This window comes from Prionailurus viverrinus, chromosome X, assembly GCF_022837055.1.
Source record: "Prionailurus viverrinus isolate Anna chromosome X, UM_Priviv_1.0, whole genome shotgun sequence".
Taxonomy (NCBI): domain Eukaryota; kingdom Metazoa; phylum Chordata; class Mammalia; order Carnivora; family Felidae; genus Prionailurus; species Prionailurus viverrinus.
The window spans coordinates 81,826,137-81,850,309 of NC_062579.1; the positions used below are offsets into that span (position 1 = coordinate 81,826,137).

Here is a 24,173-nt window from a genome sequence, read left to right on the forward strand (position 1 = left end):
TCCCACTTTATTCTTTTTTCTCAAGGTAGTTTTAGGTATTCTAGTGCCCATTTTATGTAAATTTTATAATTAGTTTGTGTCAATAAGTCCTTGCTGGAATTTTAATTGGAATTAATCAAACCTACAGATCAATTTGGGAGAATTGACGTATTTTCTATGTAGAGTCTTCCAATGCATGAGCATGGTATGGCACTCCATTATTTAGGTTTTTCTACCCAGAATAGTCTCTTTTGTGTTTTCCTTGTTTTGGTGTCAGATGAGACTACATACAGTAATCTGAATTTCAAAGTTTAGGCTTGCTGAGAATGATTAAATTCATTACTATTCATTCACTATTTATTTACTTATTCATTCATTCATTCATTCATTCATTCATTCACAATGCAGATATATTTATCTTGCTCCATTGCAATTGATAGATACTATTTTATTTGCAGTATTAATATTGATTTTAAAAGTTATAACCCTATAAACAAATGAGAAATTGTATTAAGGAAAGGACATTAATGTTGTACACTAAGGAATTTTTGTAATGATATTTACTGTAAAGATTTCTGTCTTTGGTACTAAATAAATATGATGGGATGAGGGAGGGATTCCTGACTAAAGGAATAGGATTTAGCAGAGGGAGGGTATAATCTTTGAAAATTTTCTTATTTGGCAATTTTAACCCCAGTATCAAGAGAAAGAGAGGGTATGAAGAGAGTCAACGTAGGAGGTAGGACTAAGTGATTACATATTTAGGAAAGAGTAGAAATAAAAGGGCTGTACTGGAGATATCCCATTAATGGAGTAATGCAAACATTTAGGTAAGTTTTTAACTCTTCCTTGAAATAGGAATATCAATTTTTCTTGAGTTTTCTTGAGTCATTTATTCATTCAACAAGTATTTATGGAACCCCTACAGTTTTCCCTGTATTTTGCTGGGGTCTGGCAACATATAGCTGTTAAAAGACAGGATCCCAAGACCCAGCAGTTGGTCGCTCCCTTGCTCCCTTTGTGTGGTACCTGCTTCCAGTGGCCCTGAAGGTTTGTGGGCCAGGGGTGGCCCCAAAGATTAGGAAGTGAAGGGGGAACAGTTGTTCAGGTCTAACTGCTTGGCGGCACACTTGCAGTGAGCCTTGGAATGAGGAGGAAACTGCAAGGATAGACCCAGGAGCAATGGCATCCAAAGAGAAACAAGCGGTGAAAAATCTCAACATAGAAAATGCCCAGCAGGAAAATGAAAGAGAACAGGGCCCTGTGCAGAATGGAGAGGAATCACTCAATTCGAGAGGGAGTGAAAGCCAGAAGCCTGGAGGAAATGTTAGCCTGGGGCCAATGAGATGACTTGTCCCTAATTTTCAGTGGAACATACCTAACAGGCATATTGATCACAATCAAGAGGGAGATGGTGTAGAAAAGTTCATACAGCAGATGATGGAAATCAAGAGAAAGACTAAGGAGCAGCAAATGAGGCATCATAAGTGCTTCCAAACTCCTGAACCTGATAATCATGACTTTTGCCTTATACCTTGAATCCTAAGGTTTTCACTGAGGTTAATAATGTGGCCTCTGCTCTACAAGCTTGTAGTTTTGTGATTTCATTTTTCTGTAAACCTTTTGATGTTTCTACTTACCAATTTATAATTAAATATTGTTTTGTCTCAGTATGAAACTTTCTGTCCAGTAGGGCAATTTCACTTAATTTTAGGAAAAACTATCCTTTTCACAATATTAAATTAATAAAGCGGTTTAAAAGCAAAAAAAAAAGTATCCCTGAGTTCATGGAATTTAAAATGTGATATGACAAGTAATATAGCAATAACAGCATCTATATAGATTTATTTCAGCAAGTAAATGGCATGATAAATTTATTATTTGAATAGGCCTATTTATGGTATTAGTAGTAAGTACAAAAAGGAATATCAACCTTGTATATCAGTTTTTAAGTTACAAGGATATTTCTGGTTTTACTATTTTTTAAGGTTTTGGATTTCTACATGTATTGACTTGATTGTCAAATGAATTAATTATGACTTATATAGGTGTTTTCTGACCATCAGTACACAGCATTTTAAGTATATTTAGTGAATTGGTAATATATGTCAAAAGGAAAGGCATATACAACCTTTGATATGAGAAATCTACATTAATAAATGGCTGATAATGTTAAAAATATGAGTTGCATTGTATTTTCCTCTTTATTCAAAAAAGATCAGGGAGTCTATAGAAACCTGTGTAATGTTCATATTTAAATAGATATCCTGGAAAGCAAAACAAGTATGCTTCCTGACATGTTACAGTTGAAACCCACTTTATCTTTTTAAAAAATTTTAAAATGTTTACTTATTTTTGATAGACAGGTGGGGAGGGGGAGACACAGAATCTGAAGCAGGCTCCAGGTTCTGAGCTGTTGGTTGGCACAGAGCCCTATGCAGGGCTTGAAGTAGTGAACTGTGAGATCATGACCTGAGTTGAAGTCAGACGATCAACCAACTGAGCTACCCAGGTGTTCCGAAGCCCACTTTAAAATATGTTTTTAGGGCACCTGGGTGGCTCAGTTGGTTAGGCGTCTGACTTCAGCTCAGATCATGATCTCATGGTTCATGGGTTCAAACCCCACATTGTCTCTCTGCTGAGAGCTCGGAGCCTGGAGCCTGCTTCAGATTCTGCCCCTTCTCTGTTCGCACTCTTTCTCTTTCTCAAAAATAAACATTTTTTAAAAATTTAAAAAAGCAAAATATGTTTTAAATTGAATGACATGTTAATAGGAATATTTCAAACTGCTGATTCCTTTGTATATTTCATTTGTTAGAGCACAACCACTTATTTTTACTTTTAAAAATTCCTTTTGAATATTATGAATTGTTGAACTTCCTCTTCCTTTTAAAACCGTTTTTTAATGTTTATTTATTTTTGAAGGAAAGAGAAACAGCATGAACGGGGGAGGGGCAGAGAGAGAGGGAGACACAGAATCCGAAGTGGGCTCCAGGCTCTCAGCTGTTAGCACAGAGCTTGACACGGGGCTTGAACTCACCATGAGATCATGACCTAAGCTGAAGTCAGAGGCTTAACCGACTGAACCACCCAGGCGCCCTGAACTTCCTATTCTTAATGAATTCCTTTTTATGTATTTCTTTTTGAGATATTAGTGATTTTCACTATTTGCTTTCTCCGCTATTCTCAGTAAACACATTTCTGGAAAATTTTCCATAAATTACTAAGGAAGATTAAAGGGATATCTAGTTTTGTAAGGAATGATATTCACAGGGTTTTCTGTGAAAATCTGAATTTTCATGAAATAGAATTTCATAAAACACGGTATCTCATGTAGCTGCCTTTTATAAAAAGCCATATCAAAATATTTATAATTTCAGTCAAATTAATCAATGCAATATGATTTGTTTGAATTTTGATTGGAGAAACAGTCTTTTATTTTGGGAACTGGTAGGTATAATCTGGGTTATGAGAACTAGATATCCAGTCTAGCTCAAGATATGGGTGGAGTGGTTATTGTAGAATGGAACTGTAGAGCATTCCAAAAGTGAGGCAGTGAAGAGAAGATAAATTGTTTTTGAGCTTCAAGATTCCATATTGTCTATATGTATTTATTTTGTTCTTTTTTTCTCTACCTCATAGTTTTTATTCACTCTTATTACAGGCTTGCACATGGCCAACATAGTCTTTGAGGCCATTCTGTATCATGACCTCTTGGCTTTGTTCCCATTGCTACCTACATTAGTCTCTTGTTTCCTAGTTCAAATTCATGGGAGGAAATCTGCTCAATTTGTTTTTTTTTTTTTTTTATGCTGGCCACCTCCTAGTCTACTGGCCAGTCAATGGATTGATTATTTTTGAGTTACATTGCTCCTTCCTGGTCTATAATTACCCATAGTCATGCATGGGAATTCTGGGTCATATAGTATAAAACGTGACTGTCTGTGGCTGACTTTGTGTAGGAACAGTGGGCAGGACCATCTCACTTAGCAAGGACTTTAGTTGTCACTATGATTAATAATAGTAAAGGGTAATTTATGAAAATATGCTACCTTCAAGTAGGCTTATTTAGGCCTAAAAGCTAGTTTTTAGAAAGAATACCTATGCTGTGTTATAGTTATCTGGGGTTTCATGTTGATTCAGAGTTGTCTTAGTTCTTGGTTTTAGAAAGTTTGGGGTGCCTGGGTGGCTCAGTCTGTTAGGTGTCTGACTTCGGCTCAGGTCATGATCTCACAGTTTGTGGGTTCGAGCCTTGTGTCGGGCTCTGTGCTGATAGCTCAGAGCCTGAAGCCTGCTAAGATTCTGTGTTTCCCTCTCTCTCTGCCCTTTGCCTGCTCACACTCTGTCTCTCTTTCTCTCAAAAATAAATAAACATTAAAAAAATTAAAAAAAAGAAAGTTGCTGATACCCTAAAGTTTGCATTGCACATATTACTCTTGGGAAATGGACAAATTTCAGATCTTCATTTTACAATATTTATATGTATTGCATTAATATAATAAAGTGTAAATCGTTTGGATACTGTCTACTGGTAGTTCATTATCCAGTTTGAACCTCATTGACTTTACAGAGATAACTAATTGGTTTGGTTTATCTATTCAGGACTCTGTTAGCCTTTCTGTAGACTGAGCCAAGAATACAAATGCAACTGTGCATACCATACATGTAAAACTTAAAGACATTTTAAACCAAGCTTACAAACTATTAAGTAGAATAATGTATTCTCATGTTTTGACATATGCTTTTATAATGAACTGGAAGGTTAAGTTCAAGTTTAGAATTCTCAGACTCCTCACAGGTTAACACTAGAATATGATTGCACTGGGAAATCTGACTTCTAATCCTTGGCTGGCCTTCTCTTTAGATACCTGACTTTGTCTTGCATGAGAGGCCTTACTCTAATGTAGGTTTCACTCCAGCCTAGCTATATAAGCTCTGTCCATGGTCCCGACTTGCTTTTACACCCCCTTGGAGCCAACAGTAGACATATAGATAGCAAGATCCCCGCTCCGGAACAGCACTTCAAAATGGGTTCCAAGAGAGAATTAAGCCATAATACCCCAAGGCATTCATTAGATAAAAATAATAAAATTGCACCATATTTGGGAGAATGGGTAAAATGGTTACATGAATAATTTTCTTTAGGGCTTAAGAAAAGCTAGTGAGCTGAGAAAGGCTGGTGGAGAGAAGAGCTGAAGAAGAGGTCCGTGTGGGCTCATGCTCATGAAAGTGGCTTAGGGATATTTGGCTAACATACAGTGTATACAGTGTGCTCTTGGTGGGGGATATTTGGGCGGGAAATTTGGGGATCTTTGGTACTTAAATTATGATCTAGAAGGGGGAGGCACAGGCTTCTGATGGTTCTTTCCCTTCGGCCCCATAGATTCCTCTCCTAGAACTAGGAGCAGCTTAAGAATGGCTAGAGTGAGGTCTGCTAAATTATGGGGCCCCTCTTGCCCATAGCAAAGTGTGGCACTTCATCCATTAATTGTTTTTCACTTTTTAACTATTAGATGCTATGCTAATTTTTTGTGTTTTTTAAAAAATATAATTTATTGTCAAATTGGCTTCCATACAGCACCCATTGCTCATCCCAACAAGTGCCCTCCTCAATGCCCATCTCCCATTTTCACTCTCCCCTACCCCCATCAACCCTCAGTTTCTTCTCCGTATTTAAGAGTCTCTTATGGTTTGCCTCCCTCCCTTTCTGTTAGTAACTTTTCTTTTCACCTTCCCTTCCTCCATGGTCTTCTGTTAAGTTTCTCAAAGTCCACATATGAGTGAAAACATATGATATCTGTCTTTGACTGACTGACTTAGTCACTTAACATAATACCCTCCAGTTCCATCCATGTTGCTGCAAATGGCATGATTTCATTCTTTCTCATTGCCAAGTAGTATTCCATTGTATATATAAACCACATCTTCTTTATCCATTTATCAGTTGATGGACATTTAGGCTCTTTCCATAATTTGGCTATTTTGAATGTGCTGCTATAAACATTGGGGTACATGTGCCCCTATGCATCAGCACTCCTGTATCCCTTGGGTAAATTCCTAGCAGTGCTATTGCTGGGTCATAGGGTAGTTCTATTTTTAGTTTTTTGGGGAACCTATGCGTCAGCACTCCTGTATTCCTTGGGCAAATTCCTAGCAGTGCTATTGCTGGGTCATGGGGTAGTTCTATTTTTAGTTTTTTGAGGAACCTCCACACTATTTTCCAGAGCAGCTGCACCAGTTTGCATTTCCACCAACAGTGCAAGAGGGTTCCTGTTTCTCCACATCCTCGCCAGCGTCTATAGTTTCCTGATTTGTTCATTTTAGCCTCTCTGACCAGTGTGAGGTGGTTTCTCAGTGTGGCTTTGATTTGTATTTCCCTGGGGGAGAACTGAGAACTTTCCCCTTGAGATCAGGAACATGACAGGGATGTCCACTCTCACCACTATTGTTTAACATAGTGTTGGAAGTCCTAGCATCAGCAATCAGACGACAAAATGAAATAAAATGCATCAAAATTGACAAAGAAGAAGTCAGACTTGCACTTTCTGCGGATGACATGATACTCTACATGGAAAACCCGAAAGACTCCACCAAAAGCCTGCTAGAACTGATACATGAATTCAGCGAAGTCGCAGGGTAATTTTTTGGCTTGAAAGAATGTTTAGATGTAATCAGACTTGATTCTGATGCCATTGAACATGGCAGAGTAGGGAACCCCCAGAATTTATCTTTCTACACAAATAGCAAATTAGCAAATATTCTCCAAATCAACTTTATTGGCAATCTGGAAACTAACAAAAAAATATAGCAACTAGGCAAATGCTTAATAAAGGAAGAAGCAGTTGAATTCCAGTAAGAGAGCTTGGTGGTGTTTTAACTTACCTAGTCTCCATTCCCTGCTCTCTAGTTTGGCAGAAGCTTTGAAGACAACAGTCCACATTCCTTGTACAAGTTTCTAGAATTGGAGGAAGTAAAGGTGGCCTCATTCTTAAGGAACTGTGGTTGTTTATTTTGACCAGTTTGGTGGCTCCCTGAAGGACTAGCTCAAGAGACTTGCCCTTATTTTGCCTAACTCAGAACTCTCCCAAGGCTGAGGCAGCTACTTGGGAGGCACCTGTGGAAAACACTTAAAGGCAAATATATTAACCACCACCTCCCATGGCAAGGAATAACAAACAAGATCAACTGAAAATAATATTTGGGCGTACAAATATCTCTTTGAGACCCTGCTTTTAATTCTTTTGTGTACTCAGAAGTGAAATTGCCGGATTATATGGCAATTCTATTTTTAATTTTTTGAGGAACTGCCATACCGTTTTCCGTAGCAGCTATACCATTTTGCATTTCCACTAACAGTGTTCAAGGACTCCAATTTCTCCACATTCCTACCAACCCAAATTATTTTTTTTTATAAAAGTCATCCTAATTTTTGGAGGTGCTATCTCATTGTGGTTTTTGATTTGCATTTGCCTAATGATGTTGAGAATCTTTTCATGTACTTGGCCACTTCTGTATCCTCTTTGGAGAAATACCTATTCAAATCTTTTGTCTTCTTTTTTTTTTTTTTTTTTTTTTTTTTTTTTTCTCAACATTTATTTATTTTTGGGACAGAGAGAGACAGAGCATGAACGGGGGAGGGGCAGAGAGAGAGAGGGAGACACAGAATCGGAAACAGGCTCCAGGCTCTGAGCCATCAGCCCCAGAGCCTGACGCGGGGCTCGAACTCACGGGCCGCGAGATCGTGACCTGGCTGAAGTCGGACGCTTAACCGACTGCGCCACCCAGGCGCCCCTCTTTTGTCTTCTTTTAACCACGTTGTTGTTTTTGAGTTGTAAATTTCTTTATATATTCTGGATATTAATCTCTTTTCAGATATGAATTGAACATATTTTTCCCATACCATAGGTTGCCTTTTCACTTTGTTGATTGTGTCCTTTAATGCACAGAAACTTTTGCATTTGATATAGTCCAGTTTATTTATTTATTTATTTTTTTACTTTTGTTGCCTGTGCTTTTGGTGTCATTTCCAAAAAATCATTGCTAAATCCAATATGATTCATGAAGATTTTCTTATGTTTTTTTTTTCCTAAGAATTTTAGGGTTTTAACTCCTTATGTGTAGGTTTCAGCCCATTTTGAGGTTGTTTTTATTTTTTATTTTATTTTTTAAATGTTTATTTATTTTATTTTTTTTAGAGAGAAAGAGAGAGAGCCATGAAGGGGCAGAGAGAGAGGGAGAGGGAAATCCCAAGCAGGCTCCACACTGTCAGCACAGAGCCCAATGCGGGGCTCCAGCTCACAAACTGTGAGATTGTGACCTGAGCCAAAACCAAATGTCAGATGTTTAACCAACTGTGAGCCAGCCAGGCACCCCTATTTTTTATTTTTTTATTATTTTATTTTATTTTGTTTATGTTTAATTTTGAGAGAGAGAGATACAGAGTCTGAGCAGGGGAGGGGCAGAGAGAGAGGGAGACACAGAATCTGAAGCAGGCTCCAGTCTCTGAGCTGTCAGCACAGAGCCTGATTTGGGGCTTGAACTCAGGAACCATGAGATCATGACCTTAGCTAAAGTCGGATGCTTAACCAACTGAGCCACCCAGGTGCCTTCCCTGTTTTTATTTTTCAAATGTAACATTTATCATTAAAGATGAAAAGAAAGGATGGAAATGGTAGAGTGAGAGAGATTTAACTTGCTGTATATAGCTAAGTGGAGAAGTAAAATGGACAAGTAAAATATTTAACACAACTGTAGGGATTCCTGCTTATTAGTAAAATTTTCTTCTATAGAGATTGAAAGCTATTCCAAAAATGTCTGGCCATTTCTATTTCATTATAACCTATAATTTAAATTTTGATTATTGTTCTTTTATTATGATATGTAGAAGCTAACCCATCTCTTGTGAGCATATGGGTTGATGAGTTTTGCACAGGTATGGAAAATCATTGGGTCGTTTATAGGATTTGTAATTCTTTGACTCTAGATAAGATAGTATATACTCCTAAATAGTACCTGGTTCTGCTATATTTCTCTTTCTTCCAAGCCCAGCTCTTAAATCCTTACTGTCTCACTTGCACCTTCTGATGGGCATTTTTATTATGTTAAGTATGGGTGATTATCATTTTCATCTTTATAGAGAAAGCATTGTAAAATGGATTTTAAATGGGTTATTTTGTAGCTATTGAGTTATTGAGTAGCTATTGAGACTTTGCAAAGAGATGGAGAATTTTTTAAAAGATATGTTTTTTTTAAATTTTTTTATGTTTAATTTATTTTTGAAAGCCAGAGAGACAGAGCATGAGCGGGGGAGGGGCAGAGAGAGAGAGGGAGACAGAATCTGAAACAGGCTCCAGGTTCCGAGCTGTCAGCACAGAATCTGATGCGGAGCTTGAGCTCACAGACTGCAAGATCATGACCTGAGCCGAAGTTGCACACTTAACCGACTGAACCACCCAGGTGCCCCTAAAAAGATAGCAATGGTAGATGGGGCTCAGTAAGTGAGTCTCGAATTGTCCATTTATTTTAGGGATCTTATTCGTTAAAAAATAGAGAACACTAGGGGAAAAGACTCTCGATTTTATTAACTAAATGCACTTCATGCATATAAAGCAATTTGAGCAGAATGAATTCAGAGGGAAAATGAAAGAGGAAAGTAACAATTTCACTTCATAAGTTGCTAACTCAAGTAGTGAGCATTTAAGAAGTGTACTGGGACAGCCTGTAGACAAGTTAAAGTTTTTTCTTAATTAAGACTTCTTTGAAGAGTTGAATTTAGTGACTGGGCTGTTTTTATGTAGTGTTTTTTTATGTTGGTTTTTATTTACATACAAGTTAAAGTTTTTTCTTAATTAAGACTTCTTTGAAGAGTTGAATTTAGTGACTGGGCTGTTTTTATGTAGTGTTTTTTTATGTTGGTTTTTATTTACATACTTCATGTTGGTGAGTCACATCATCGGTAGAAATCATATGGCAACAGATATGCTGTTGTTTAACTCCAGTTCTGATTTTTTTTTTTTTAAAAAGAAATGTATGTACAGTGTAGTTTCTCTGTTATCCAGGGATTACGGGTCTATATAGCCATCAAATAAAGTACCATATATCACTAGAGTAAGCTCCCCAATTGCATGGGGGGATTAACCAGCATTTATAAGGTATGTCTTGTATCTCCAACATAAAAGAACTGATGTAAAGAATGGTATCATATAAATGTTCTTTGAAATTTTAACCAATTTTCAGTTTTAATTGTCTTGTAAATTAGCGTTTTGCCAGCAATAGGGTAAAGATGTAACTGAAGTACCTTAAAATACAGTGTTGAGTTGTGACTATGCTTTGTTTACATTGTGGTTTATTTTGATAATTGCCTGATGCTGAGAAAATAATTTTAAAAATCTCAATAAGAAAACAGATCACAACTATTTAAGGCTACATTACTTCTTTTTTGTTTTTATAAACTAATTTTGGGGGCACCTTGGTTAAACATCCGATTCTTGATTTCAGCTCAGGTCATGACCCCAGGGTCCTGGGATCCAGCCCCACATTGGGCTCCATGCTGAGAGTGGAGCCTGCTTAAGATTCTCATTCTCTCGCTGTCTCTCTCTCCCTCACCCTTTCTCCGTTCCGCCCCTCTCCCCCAGTCATGCTCTCTCTCTCTAAAAAAATTATAATAAAAAATTATAAACTAATTTTTAAGCACAAGTCTACATTTAAGGCTGTTTTTGACTAAAACAATTTTAATACTGAGCTCTGTGTGTAGTTTTGCAGAATTTCTCTGCAAATCCAAGCAGATGTAGCATTATGGAGACTACATAAAAGAAGCTGCTTCAAGGTATAACAGGACCCATCATTGAATTGCTTGAAATGATTATTCTAGAAAAATGATTCACTCTAACACATGCATTTTCTCATGGGCCAGCATTTTATATAAGGGATTCTTATGGCAAATGGGTGATAGGAAGGGCAAAAAAGGAGGAAAGACCCATAAGTAAAGATATAATCAGCTGCAGTTAGTACAAGGGGCAAGAGGTAAGAAAACATCTAGTTCTTCTATTTTGACATGCTAAATCTTTTATAGACAAGAACATATTTCTAGTTTCAATACGCTTATGCTATTTTCTTAATTTGTATTTCAGCATTCAATAAGCATGTACTTCCAGAAGGACTTTGGTCTGTCATTATAAATTAAACATGTTTTTTTGCAGATGTGTTGTTCAGTGCATTTATAGGATAGATAATGTAGAGAGAGATTTATGTGGAAATAATTGTTTTTATACATACTCATCCAAGTCACCCACATGTTCTCAAAATGACTTATATGTATTAAGATATATGTGGGGCGCCTGGGTGGCGCAGTCGGTTAAGCGTCCGACTTCAGCCAGGTCACGATCTCGCGGTCCGTGAGTTCGAGCCCCGCGTCAGGGTCTGGTCTGATGGCTCGGAGCCTGGAGCCTGTTTCCGATTCTGTGTCTCCCTCTCTCTCTGCCCCTCCCCCGTTCATGCTCTGTCTCTCTCTGTCCCAAAAATAAATAAAAACGTTGAAAAAAAAATTTAAAAAAAAGATATATGAGTGGCAGATTATATGCTGCAGAAATAACACTGATTTTGTAACAATTAACATAAAATTAAGCTTTTCCCATTAGAGTGGGAGAGAGCCAAAGCATAAGAGACTCTTAAAAACTGAGAACAAACTGAGGGTTGATGGGGGGTGGGAGGGAAAGGAGGGTAGGTGATGGGCATTGAAGAGGGGATCTTTTGGGGTGAGCACTGGGTGTTGTATGGAAACCAATTTGACAATAAATTTTGTATTTTAAAAATATATATATTGTCTTTAATTTCTCTTATGAGTATTTAATTTTTTTCCAAGATGAATGATATTTTAATGTATTTAAAAAAATAAATATTAGGGGCACCTGGGTGGCTCAGTCAGTTAAGTATCTGAATCTTGATTTCGGCTCAGGTCATGATCCCAGGGTTGTGGGTTCGAGCCCCACATCAGGCTCTGTACTGAGCGTGGAGCCTGCTCGAACTTCTCTCTCTCTCCCTTTGCCCCTCTCCTTTGCTAGTGCTGTCTCTCTCTCTCTCTATGTTTTTTTTTAATTTAATTTTTTTATTTAAATCCAAGTTAGTTAACATATAGTGTAATAATGATTTCAGGGGTAGAATTTAGTGATCTATCACTATATACAACACCCAGTGGTCATCCCAAGTGCCCTCCTTACTGCCCATCACCCATTTAGCCCATCCCCTGCCCTTATGAGCATTTTATTTTAAAAATGCTAAAAAATTATATAAAACTGCTTATATTTTGTTAGGATTATACTAAAATATTTTATTTGTTGGCATTGGTAATGATGTTTCCATTTTAGTTTCAGTTTTCAATTGCACATTGCTAGCATATAGGAATACAATTGATTTAAATTGATTTTTGCATGTTATTCTTATGTGCTACAACTTGATAAATTCACTTATTATCATTTTAGGAGGTATTTTTAAGAGTCATGGGATTTTTACATAGAAAATCATGTAATCTGTGAATTGAGACATTTTTATTTCTTCTTTTCCAATATATATGGTTTATGTTTCTCTTTCTTGTCTCACTACCCTGGCCAGGACTTTCAGCCTAATTTTGGGTGAGAGAGATGCTTCTTTCCAAAACCATTCAGTCTTTCACCACTACATATTTATTTTTTTTAACGTTTATTTATTTTTGAGACAGAGAGAGACAGAGCATGAACGGGGGAGGGTCAGAGAGAGGGAGACACAAAATCCCAAACAGGCTCCAGGCTCCAAGCTGTCAGCACAGAGCCCGACGCGGGGCTCGAACTCACAGACCGCGAGATCGTGACCTGAGCCAAAGTCGGCCGCCCAACCGACTGAGCCACCCAGGCGCCCCAACATATGTATTTTTTATAGGTGCTTTTAATTAGGTTGAAGAATTTCCCTTATATTTTTAGCTCAATGTTTTTATTATGAATGAGTGTTGAATTTTGTTATATGCTTTTACTGCATGATGTTTTTATTCTTCTGATTGTTAATTTGTAGGACTACATTGATTTTCAAATATTGACCTAGCCATGGATTCCTGAGACATACCCCATTTAGTTCTGATATATTATTCTTTATGTATATTGCTGATTTCAGTATGTGAATATTTTATTAAGGATTTTTGCATTTATGTTCATGAGGGATATGTTTATGTTGTTTACCTTTTTTGGAATGTCTTAGTGTGACAAAATTAATATTTCAGGGTGCCTGGCTGGCTCAGCCAGTTAAGTGTCTGACTCTTGATTTTGGCTCAGGTCATGATCTTACAGTGTGAGACTGAGCCCCGTGTCAGGATCTGTGGTGACAGTGTAGAGCCTGCTTGAGACTCTCTCTCTCTGCCTTTCTCTCTCTGTATCAGAGTAAATAAACATTAAAAATTAAAAAAAAATAACATTGCTATTGCAACTTTATTTTTTTGATATAGTCACATTTTAATTTTAATTTTAATTTTTTTATTTTTAAAGAGAGAGAAAGTGTGCATGCACAAGTGGGGGAGAGGGGCAGAAGGAGATAGAGAATCCCAATGAGGCTTCATGCTCAGCACAGAGCCCAGTACAGGGCTCGATCCCAAGACCCTGGGATCATGACCTGAGCTGAAATCAGGAGTCCAACACTCAACCAACTGAGCCACCCAGACACCCCCAGTTATTCTTTTTTTAAAATAAAAAACTTTATTGAGATGTAATTCACTTATTTAAAACAATGCAAATCAATGTTTTTTAGTGTATTCACATATTGTTGTACAGTTATGTCTGCAGTCTAATTTTGGAACATTTTCATTGCCTCATAAAGAAACCCCGTATCAGTTAGCAGTAAATCCTGTATCAGTTAGCAGTAACTCTCTATTTTCCCCTCATCCTCCACATGTAGGCAACCATTAAGCTACTTCTATGTCAATACATTTGCCCATTCTGGATATTTCATATAAATGGAATCATACAATATGTGGTCTTTTGTGGCTGGATTTGTTCAGTTAGCAGAATGTTTACAAGGTTCAGCCATGTTGTAACATAAATCAGTATTTCATTCCTTTTCATCACTGAATCATATTCCATTAGAAGGCTACACCTCATTTTGCTTATCAGTTCATCAGTTGATGGACATTTTGGTTATTTTCTCATTTTGGCTATTATAGATAATGCTGAATGATCATTTGTATGAAACTTTTTATGTAGATGTATGTTTTCATTTATTTTTGACATATACCTAGAAGTAGAATTTAAGTGATATGGTAACTCTATGTTTAACTATTTAGAGGACTATCATTCTGTTTACTAGTATATGTGCTGCCGAAGCGAGCACTCATTCTGTTTTCTAAAGTGACTACATCATTTTACATTCCCACCCATGTCTGGTGGGGTTCCTGGAGAAGGCTGTCACAGAGTGTGAGCTCCTCTGATTTGCTATCTCCCAGAGTTTTCATACTCCGGCTAGTCTATGCTTGGCTTTTAGCATTTAGTTAAAATTTCTAATTTAATCCTCCTATCAGCTTATATGGCATTCAGTATTGTCTTCCCCAGGTTAGCAAATGCTTTAAAATTGTTTATTTCTAGAGGTTTGGGCACGTTGTTTGTCCTGTGGTCTCTGTTCTTGGTGATAGTTCCAAGAAAAGCTGTTAATCTACAAGTTGCTTAGCTTTTCTCTTCTTGCAAGTTTAGGAGTAATGTCTTTCTAGTTTTCTATATCTCCAAGCTAAAAATGCCATTTAATGTTGAATTTTAGCTGTTCTTTATATATTGTGGATACCAGTCCTTTATTATGTATATGTTTTGCAAAAGTTTTCTTTTACTCTGTTGCTTGCCTACTCATTTTCTTAATGGTGTATTTTTATTAACAGAAGTTTTCAGTTTTGATGAAATCTAACTTATTATTTGTTCTTTTATTGTTTGTACTTTCTGTATCTTGTCTAACAAATATTTTCCTATGCTGAAGTCACAAAGATATTTATAATATTTTTCTAGAAGCTCTAAAGTAACATATATTTAAGGGCATTATTGACCTTGAACTTTTCTGGTACCATTTTTGGAAATCATTTTATTTTATTTGTGTGTGTATCTAATTTTGGATTCTCTATTTTGTTCCATTGATATATCCTCTTACTAACACCACACTGTCTTGGTTACTCTAGCATTATAGTGAGTGAGTCTAAAAATTAGGTAAGGTAAGTTTTAAATTTTTCTTCCTCTTTTCAATATTATTTTGGATCATTTATGTCCTTTGCATTTCCATATGTTTTAAAATTAGTTTGTCTATTTCTACAACAATGACTCATAGGATTTTGATGGGGGTTAAGTTGAATCTATGGATTAATTTTGGGAAAATTGATAACAATATTTAGATTCCAATACATGAACCTAGCATATATTTCCCTTTATTTAAGGACGCTTAATTTTTCTCAGCAATATTTTATTATTTTCATTGTATGGGTCTTGTACATGTTTCATTAGCTTTATCTCTAAGAAATTATGACTTTGGATGCCATTGTAAATGATAGTATCTAAAAATGTTTCATTTTATAATGATTAATTGATTTAGTGTTAATTTGATGTTTGTATAAATACTTTTTATACTGTGATGTTACAAAATTCATTTGTTTAGATTTCATTGTTTTAGAATTTTCTACATTTAAAAAATCATAGTATCTTCAAATAAACACCATTTTGCTTTTCCCTTTTGTATGACTTTGCTTTTTTATTGCTTTTTTTATTACAAAGGCTAGGCTCAATAGCACAATGTTGAATAGAAGTGATGAGAGGGGATATTTGTATCTGTCCCCAGTCATAGGAAGAAAAATCTCCTATATTTCCTTATTAACTATACTGTTAGATATGTTTTTTTTTTTACATGCATATCATCAGGCTGAGGACGTTCCCATTTATTTTTAGTTTGGAACCATTTTTATTATGAATGGTGTTGAATTTTGTCCCATAACCATATGATTTTACTCTGTTAATGAATAGGATTGTATTTATTGATTTTTGATTGCTAAGTCAATCTTGCATTTTGGGAATCAAACCCTATTTGAAAAAGATGTAATATCTTTTTATATACTACTATATTTGATTTGGTACTATTTTATTAAATATTTTTGCATCTGTGTTCTTGAGGGATATTTGTCTTTAATTATATTTTCTTGTAATTCATTTGTCTAGTTTTTGTATGAAGGTAATAGAGGTCTTCTAAATGAGTATTTTCTCTTACTGTATTTTCTGGAATTGTTTGTAGCATCGGTATTTCTTTTCTTAAATGTTTGATCAGATTCACTAATGAAGCTATCTGGGCCTAGATTTTTCTTTGTGTTATAACATAGTTTTATATTGTGGTTATTTAAGTACATTATATCATGAGAACGTTCCTTTTTCAGTAAATATCTTTCAAAAGCAAGATATTTTTTAGCATTTATTTGAATAAATATACTGTAAAGTATGTAACTAGTCCCCTACATTTGGGTATTGTTGTCAAATATATTACCCTCATTGATCTCTTATTACCAAACAATAAAACAATTAAATTATGATGCTTTTTTCTCTAAAACATACATGTATGTGTATGAATATTTATATATAATATATATATTACATTGTATGTTATATAAAAGTATATAGTATACTATATACATTGTGTATGTATATAATAAATAAATGTGTATTATGAAAATACATACACACACACATGCATGTACATACACATGTTGAGAGACAGGCAGATTGATAGACTCTGGTATTAGACACATCAGTGCATTAATACAGTCCAATTTTAATTTTTTAATGTTTATTTCTTTTTGAGAAAGAGAGAGAGAGAGAGAGAGACAGAGTACAAGCGGTGGAGGGCAGAGAGAGGGAGACACAGAATCTGAAATAGGTTCCAGGCTCTGAGCTGTCCACATAGAGCCTGATGTGGGGCTCGAACCCACGAACCATGAGCTCATGACCTGAGCCGAAGTCGGGCACTCAACCTACTGAGCCACCCAGGCACTCCAGTACAGTCCAACTTTAGATGTTGGGAGTTCAGGAATTTTTTTGTGCTCTTTTCATAATTTTCAGTATTTCTATATATATATATTTTTTTCCAGACTGAGAATGTCACTTTATAACTAGACAGGAAAGAAAAGACCTAGACGGTTTTTATTCTTGGGAATTAAAAAATAAGAGATTTTTAAAGCTATTACAGGTAGGTTGAGAAGTTACTAAAATACTATATGGTAATTAAAATTCTGGCAATAGTCACATTTGAGATTTTCCCCCCAAAAGCAAAATATTATGATGTCTGAGTCGGTGTAGTATTTTAAGCTACCGTGGGAATTGCCAAATGATTAAGAGGGCACTTACGCTCTTTGGGAATAGGTCCAGCTTTTAGTTTTTCTTCTTCAAAGTCTTAAAGAAATGAAAATCTTCATAGCAAAAAGCCTTTTTTGTTGTTGTTATTCTGTTTGCTTTACAACATGGAAGGCTAGCCAATATCAGGAGACACCAAAAGAATTTGGCTCGAAGTTTTAAAGTTGTTTGAGAAGGGGAAGGGAGATGATAGGAATTACTTTGAAGAATTACCCAACCAAATGGGGCTAATGTGACCAATGATAGGGTAAAATAAAAGTTTTAAAATATGTAATCCATTGTGACTGCTATAGTTTTTCAGGACAATTAAGAAATAAACTTTAGGGGCCCCTGGGTGGCTCAGTCAGTTGGGCATCTGACTTCGGCTCAGGTCATGATCTCACAGTCCGTGAGTTCGAGCCCCGCATCGGGCTCTGGGCTGACAGCTCAGAGCCTGGAGACTGTTTCAGATTCTGTCTCTTGCTTTCTCTCTGACCCTCCCCCGTTCATGCTCTGTCTCTCTCGGTCTCAAAAATAAATAAACGTTAAAAATTAAAAAAAAAAAAAAGAAATAAACTTTATTGCTCAGTCTTAAGAAATATTGAAAAAATACATGGTTACTTCATCAAGTTACTGTAGAATGATTAAGTGGGTGAAGCTTAGAGGTGTTACCTAAAATCTTTAACTTCTTATTTGGCCTTGTACAAAGGTATGTGACAGCTTACAAGTTTTAGAAGAAACGTTGAGAAAAGGGCTTTTTTTTTTTTTCAACGTTTATTTATTTTTGGGACAGAGAGAGACAGAGCATGAACGGGGGAGGGGCAGAGAGAGAGGGAGACACAGAATCGGAAACAGGCTCCAGGCTCCGAGCCATCAGCCCAGAGCCTGACGCGGGGCTCGAACTCACGGACCGCGAGATCATGACCTGGCTGAAGTCAGACGCTTAACCCACTGCGCCACCCAGGCGCCCCGAGAGAAGGGCTTTTTATTTTTTTTTTTATTTTTTTTTTTTTTTATTTATTTTTTATTTATTTTTTTTTTTTATGAAATTTATTGACAAATTGGTTTCCATACAACACCCAGTGCTCATCCCAAAATGTGCCCTCCTCAATACCCATCACCCACCCTCTCCTCCCTCCCACCCCCCATCAACCCTCAGTTTGTTCTCAGTTTTTAAGTCTCTTATGCTTTGGCTCTCTCCCATTCTAACCTCTTTTTTTTTTTTTTTTCCTTCCCCTCCCCCATGGGTTCCTGTGAAGTTTCTCAGGATCCACATAAGAGTGAAACCATATGGTATCTGTCTTTCTCTGTATGGCTTATTTCACTTAGCATCACACTCTCCAGTTCCATCCACGTTGCTACGAAAGGCCATATTTCATTTTTTCTCATTGCCACGTAATATTCCATTGTGTATATAAACCACAATTTCTTTATCCATTCATCAGTTGATGGACATTTAGGCTCTTTCCATAATTTGGCTATTGTTGAGAGTGCTGCTATGAACATTGGGGTACACGTGGCCGAGAAGGGCTTTTTAAAAGGTACATGTATATAGGCAGAGATCAAGTATTAACTTTCCCTTTCAACAAAATTGGGGAAAGGAAGGTAAAATCATTAGAACTCTAAGATTACTTAGACTGTTTAAGAGCAGCATTGAGGGATAGGGATAAGTATAGTAGGAGGAATGGAACCAGAGGGCCAAGGAAGGATGAGAATTAGTCGGGGGCTTGAGAGAAAAACTGCAAACAAAATAATTGGAAAAAATCCAAAATGTATTGGGCATAGGGTGAGGAAGTTTTTTTTCTTTTTTTAATTCCCAAATTTGAATGACTTATAGATGTTCCGATCAATATCTATACCTAACATGTTATTTTTACATCAGTCTAGGTTTAAATGATGCTAGAAACAATTAGACCTTCAAGAAGATGAAGAAAGAATGAAAGATAGGAGTAAAATCTTATTTGCCCTAATTCTCTAGTTCAGTATTTCATAATGTCTAGTCAGAAAACTACTCACAGCTGCATCCCCTGGGATGCTTGCGAAATAGAATCCGATTGTGTCTTGAACCCAACTTCAAGCATAAGGAGTTTCTGAGGGTTTGAACCTGGGATCAGCATTTTTTTTTTTAATTTTTTTTTTTAACGTTTATTTATTTTTGGGACAGAGAGAGACAGAGCATGAACGAGGGAGGGGCAGAGAGAGAGGGAGACACAGAATCGGAAACAGGCTCCAGGCTCCGAGCCATCAGCCCAGAGCCCGACGCGGGGCTCAAACTCACAGACCGCGAGATCGTGACCTGGCTGAAGTCGGATGCTTAACCGACTGCGCCACCCAGGCGCCCCTGGGATCAGCATTTTTAACAAGCTTCACAGATGACTCATAGCAGAGGAAAGTTTGAGAAGCACTGTTGTCTAGTGTATAAGGCTGACTTGTTCCTATTGTGTCCTAATCCGTAACTCTCCTCTTTTTCAACCCCATTGCCCCTCCCCCTTAAACACACATGTGAATTATTTCCTTCATCTGGAATAGGGGTCACTTCAAAATTGTTTGGTTTTATCACTCCTTTTTTCAGTACTGACTAAAATACATTGTTTATAGCTGTTTGCTGTTTTGCCGAGGTACCAAATTGAGTAATGCACCTTTAGCCAGTACAGGGCATGTCAGTTGAGTTGTGAGTGAGTCTAGGCAACTGCCTGCTGAACAGCTATCTCTCTTTGTGGCTTATTTCTTCTGCTCATTATTAGGTGCGCTTTAATTGTTGTGAAGTTATAAATAGTATGTATGTATGTACGTATGTATATAAGTATCATTTATTTATTTTTAGTCACAATGAGCCTAACTGGAAAGCTATCTGCTAATGATTGTGGTAGAAGTGAAGTAGTGTGAGAAAGTTACCTTTAGCCCTGAAATAGTTGTGTAAATGGCCCTCCAGTTACCTACTACTATAATTTGTTTGGAACATTACATATCTTTGCTCTTTGTAATTTGAGTGTTTTATAGTTTGAAAATTTATGGGCAGCATTTGAAACTTATGGGAAGCATTCTCCCTGTCTTCTTTTTTTCCCCACTAGGCAGTTATCAAAGTCCTGTTGGGTTATTTGTATTTCTATATTTCCCTTTGATTATTTGAGAGGGAGGAAACCACAGAAGAAGGACCTGGAGCTCCTGTGGTGGGAAAAATTGAAGTATCACCTTTGATTTTTTTGCAGCCAGATGTATGATGAACATGGACCGGACATAGAGATTATAGACCAGAATCAGTATATGTGGCAGGTTTCAGCAGTAGGCAGTTAGTCCAGTTATCTGTATAGACAGCCTGGATGAATGTGGTAGGTAATGTTTACAGGTGAGTTGAATACAAGAGCCAGGGGAGATTGTAGGAGGCAATGTGCAAAGATCCAAATCAACATGATATGTTGGCAGTAGGATTGGAGTAAAGTTGAAAGAGTTTTACGGTGACCACTCATGTAGCCACTATCTAGATTTTACCATTGAATTTTGGTACAGTTGTTCTGTCTCTGTGTCAATTTATATTCATTTTATTATCTATCCATGAATCCATATGAATTACTTGACTCATTTAACAGTAAATTGTGGAAATACATCCTATGATTATGCACCTGAAAAATTAATATTGTTAAGATGGCAATACTCCCCAAATTGATGTAAAGATTCAGTGCAGTCTCCATAAACATTGCTGCTGGCTTCTTTACAGAATCAAGAAGCTGACCTAAAATTCATAAGGAGGGGTACCTGGGTGGCTCCGTCAGTTAAGTGACTGACTTCAGCTCAGGTCATGATCTCACAGTTTGTGGGTTTGAGCCCTGCTTCGGGCTCTGTGCTGACAGCTCATAGCCTGGAGCCTGCTTCAGACTCTGCGTCTCCCTCTCTCTCTGTACCTCCCCCACTTACGCTCTGTTTCTCAAAAAAATGTAAAAAAAATTCAAAATTCATAGGAAATACAAGAGACCCAGAATAACCAGAACAATCTTGAAAAAGAACAAATTTGGAGGACTCACACTTCCCAATGTCAAAACTTACTGATTTAAGACTATATTATTTTGGCATAAGGAAAGACATACAGATCAATGGAATAGAATTGAGAGTCCAGAAATAAACCCTAATTTTTCAATTGATTTTTGACAGGGGTAGGAAAAGATAGGCTTTTCAATAAATCATGTTGGGTCTGCATGCAAGATAGTGAAGTTGGACCCCTACCTCCACCATACACAAAATTTAATTCAAAATGGGTCTTTTATATGAAATATACAGAAAAGGCAAATTTTTATAGGCATAAAGTAGGTTAGTGGTTGCCTAAGGCTGGGAGGGTGTTGGAGAAAATCGGGAGTGACTAATGGGTACATGATTTCTTTTCGGGATGATGAAAATATTCTAAAATCAATTGTGCTGATGTTTGCAAAACTCTATGAATATACTAAAAATCATTGAATTGTACAGAAACTATGGCTTAATAAGCTATTAAAGAAAAAACAATTGCAGAAATAAGTACATTTCCTTCTAAATATTTCAACATATATTATTAATATATATTCAATATTTGTTTATAGATTTTTGTATATAATTGTATAAAGTGAAATGCATAAATCTCGAGCGTGCATTCACTGAATTTTGACAGATTCATATACCTGTGTATCCCAGTCCCCTATCATGTTATAGAATATTAACATCACCTCCACAAAGTTCTCTTTTGTCATCTTCCCAGTCAGTTTTCTCTTATGCCCTACAAGAGGCATTCTTTGTTCCAATTTTTTTCTACCACAGAATCATTTTGCCTGTTTCACTATTTTATATATATATGGCATAATATAGGTACCACTTTTTGTAAGACTTTCACTCAGTGTGCTATTTTTGTGACTGATCCATGTTGCATTCCTTTAATGGCTGAGTCGTATTACATTGTATGAATTAATCAAAGATTGTTTATTCATTATCATAATGACACATACCTAACCTCTTTCTGGTGTCTGGATATTATGAATAAAGTTGCAAGAAACTTTTTATTACAAGTTTTTTTTTTTGTGTGGACCTATGTTTTTATTATTTCTCTTGGATAAATACCTAGGAGAGGAGTTGTTGGGTCATAGGGAAGATACATGCTTACCTTCATAAAGTGCTGCCAATTTTTCCAAAATGCTTATGCCATTTTAAATTACCATCAATTATGTATGAGAGTTCTACTTATTCCACAACTCCTCCAGTATTTGATGTTGTCAATCTTTTTATTTTTAGCCATTGTGCTGATTGTATAGTGGTATCTCATTGTGCCCTTAATTTCCATTTCACTGATAACTTATGATGCTGATCACTTTTTCATATCCTTATTGGCCGTTTGTATATCTTCTTTTTTAAAATTTCTGGTCAGATCTTGTGCCTCTGTTTCCATTAGGTTGTTGTGTATTTTTATTGTTGTAATGTAGGAGTTCCTTTTATATTCTAGATATCAGTTTTGTCAAATATATGTAATATCTTCTTCCATTCTCTGGCTTGCTTATTCATACTGATAATGTTGTCTTCTGAGGAGTAGACATTTTCACTTTTGATGAAATCTTATTTATCAGTTTTTTTTTTGTGGTTATTCTTTTCTTTTCCTGTCTAAAAAAATAAGTTTGCCTAACCTCAAAACATAATGATATGTTCCTCTAACAACAGTGGTTTTTAGCTTTTATGTTTTTGTCTGTGATCCATTTCAAATAATTTTTGTATTTGTTATGAGGTAGGGATTGAGGCTTATTTTTTTCCCATAGAGATTCTCAATTATCCCACCACCATTGTTTGAATGTTTCCCCCGATTAGATTGTTTTGACACTGTTATTGAAAATCAAATATACGGGAGCCTGGGTGGCTCAGTCAGTTGAGCGTCTGACTCTTGATTTTGGCTCAGGTCATGATCTCGTGGTTTGCAGGATCAAGCCCCACATTGGGCTCTGTGCTGACAGAGTGGAGCCTACTTGGGATTCTCTCTCTCACTCTCTCTGTCCCTTCCCAGTTTGTGTGTGTGCTCTCTTGCTCTCAAAATAAATAAATAAACTTAAAAAAAAAGAAAATCAAATATACTGTATTCTGTTTAATTGATTTATTTGCCAATTATTATGATGATACCACACTGTCTTAATTACTGTACGTATATAGTAGGTCTTGAAGTCAAGTTTGTGAACACCCCTATCAAGATTAAGCAAAAGATCTAATAAAGAAAAGCAAGATTTTAACTAAGTTATGATAAATGTCTTCATCTTTCTAATACAAATAATGATTCACTTTGAGTATTTTCAACTAGGTTAAAAAAACCATTATAATTTTCAGGAAATCACTACTTTTTACTAGGGAAACTAATTATATGTATAATTTGGGGCATAATCTTTGGGAAAATTTGAACCTAGCATTAGTACCCTTTCCTGAAACTCTTAGTGGGACTCAGGCATCCAGGACCACTGCTCTAGTTTTACATTGTTCACCTCCAGGGGGTGCCATTCACACTGGCAATGTTGGTAGAAAAGTAAATAAAAGCAAGAAAGATTAGAAGAACAGAGAGGAAAGATGAGGAAAAAAGGTAAGAGAAATATATATGGTGTACATGGTAGGTCATAATGTGTTTATCCTTTAGACAGACTAGAAGTATCAGTTTCAATCATTTATTTTAAAAGTCTCAAAGAAATAAAGCAGATAAAAGTGTAGCTTCTCTAGCTAAAGGATATGTGTATAAGATCACCAGAGCTCATTCCATTCGCACCTCTCCTCCCCGCCACCCCCCGAACAGTCCCTAAAGTCAAAATCAGCATATAAAGATGTTATGTTGCTTTTTGCAGTTAGGACTTTGAGAAT

The 24,173-nt window shown here is 36.3% G+C and overlaps 1 protein-coding gene and 1 pseudogene across 3 annotated transcripts in view; both read left to right on the plus strand.

The window, feature by feature from the left end:
* The window catches only part of COL4A5 (collagen type IV alpha 5 chain), a 239,082-nt gene that overhangs the window by 42,283 nt on the left and 172,626 nt on the right, over nt 1–24,173 (plus strand). The gene's annotated exons all lie outside the window — the stretch shown is intronic.
* On the plus strand, nt 1,162–1,518 carry LOC125157297 (protein BEX4-like; annotated as a pseudogene).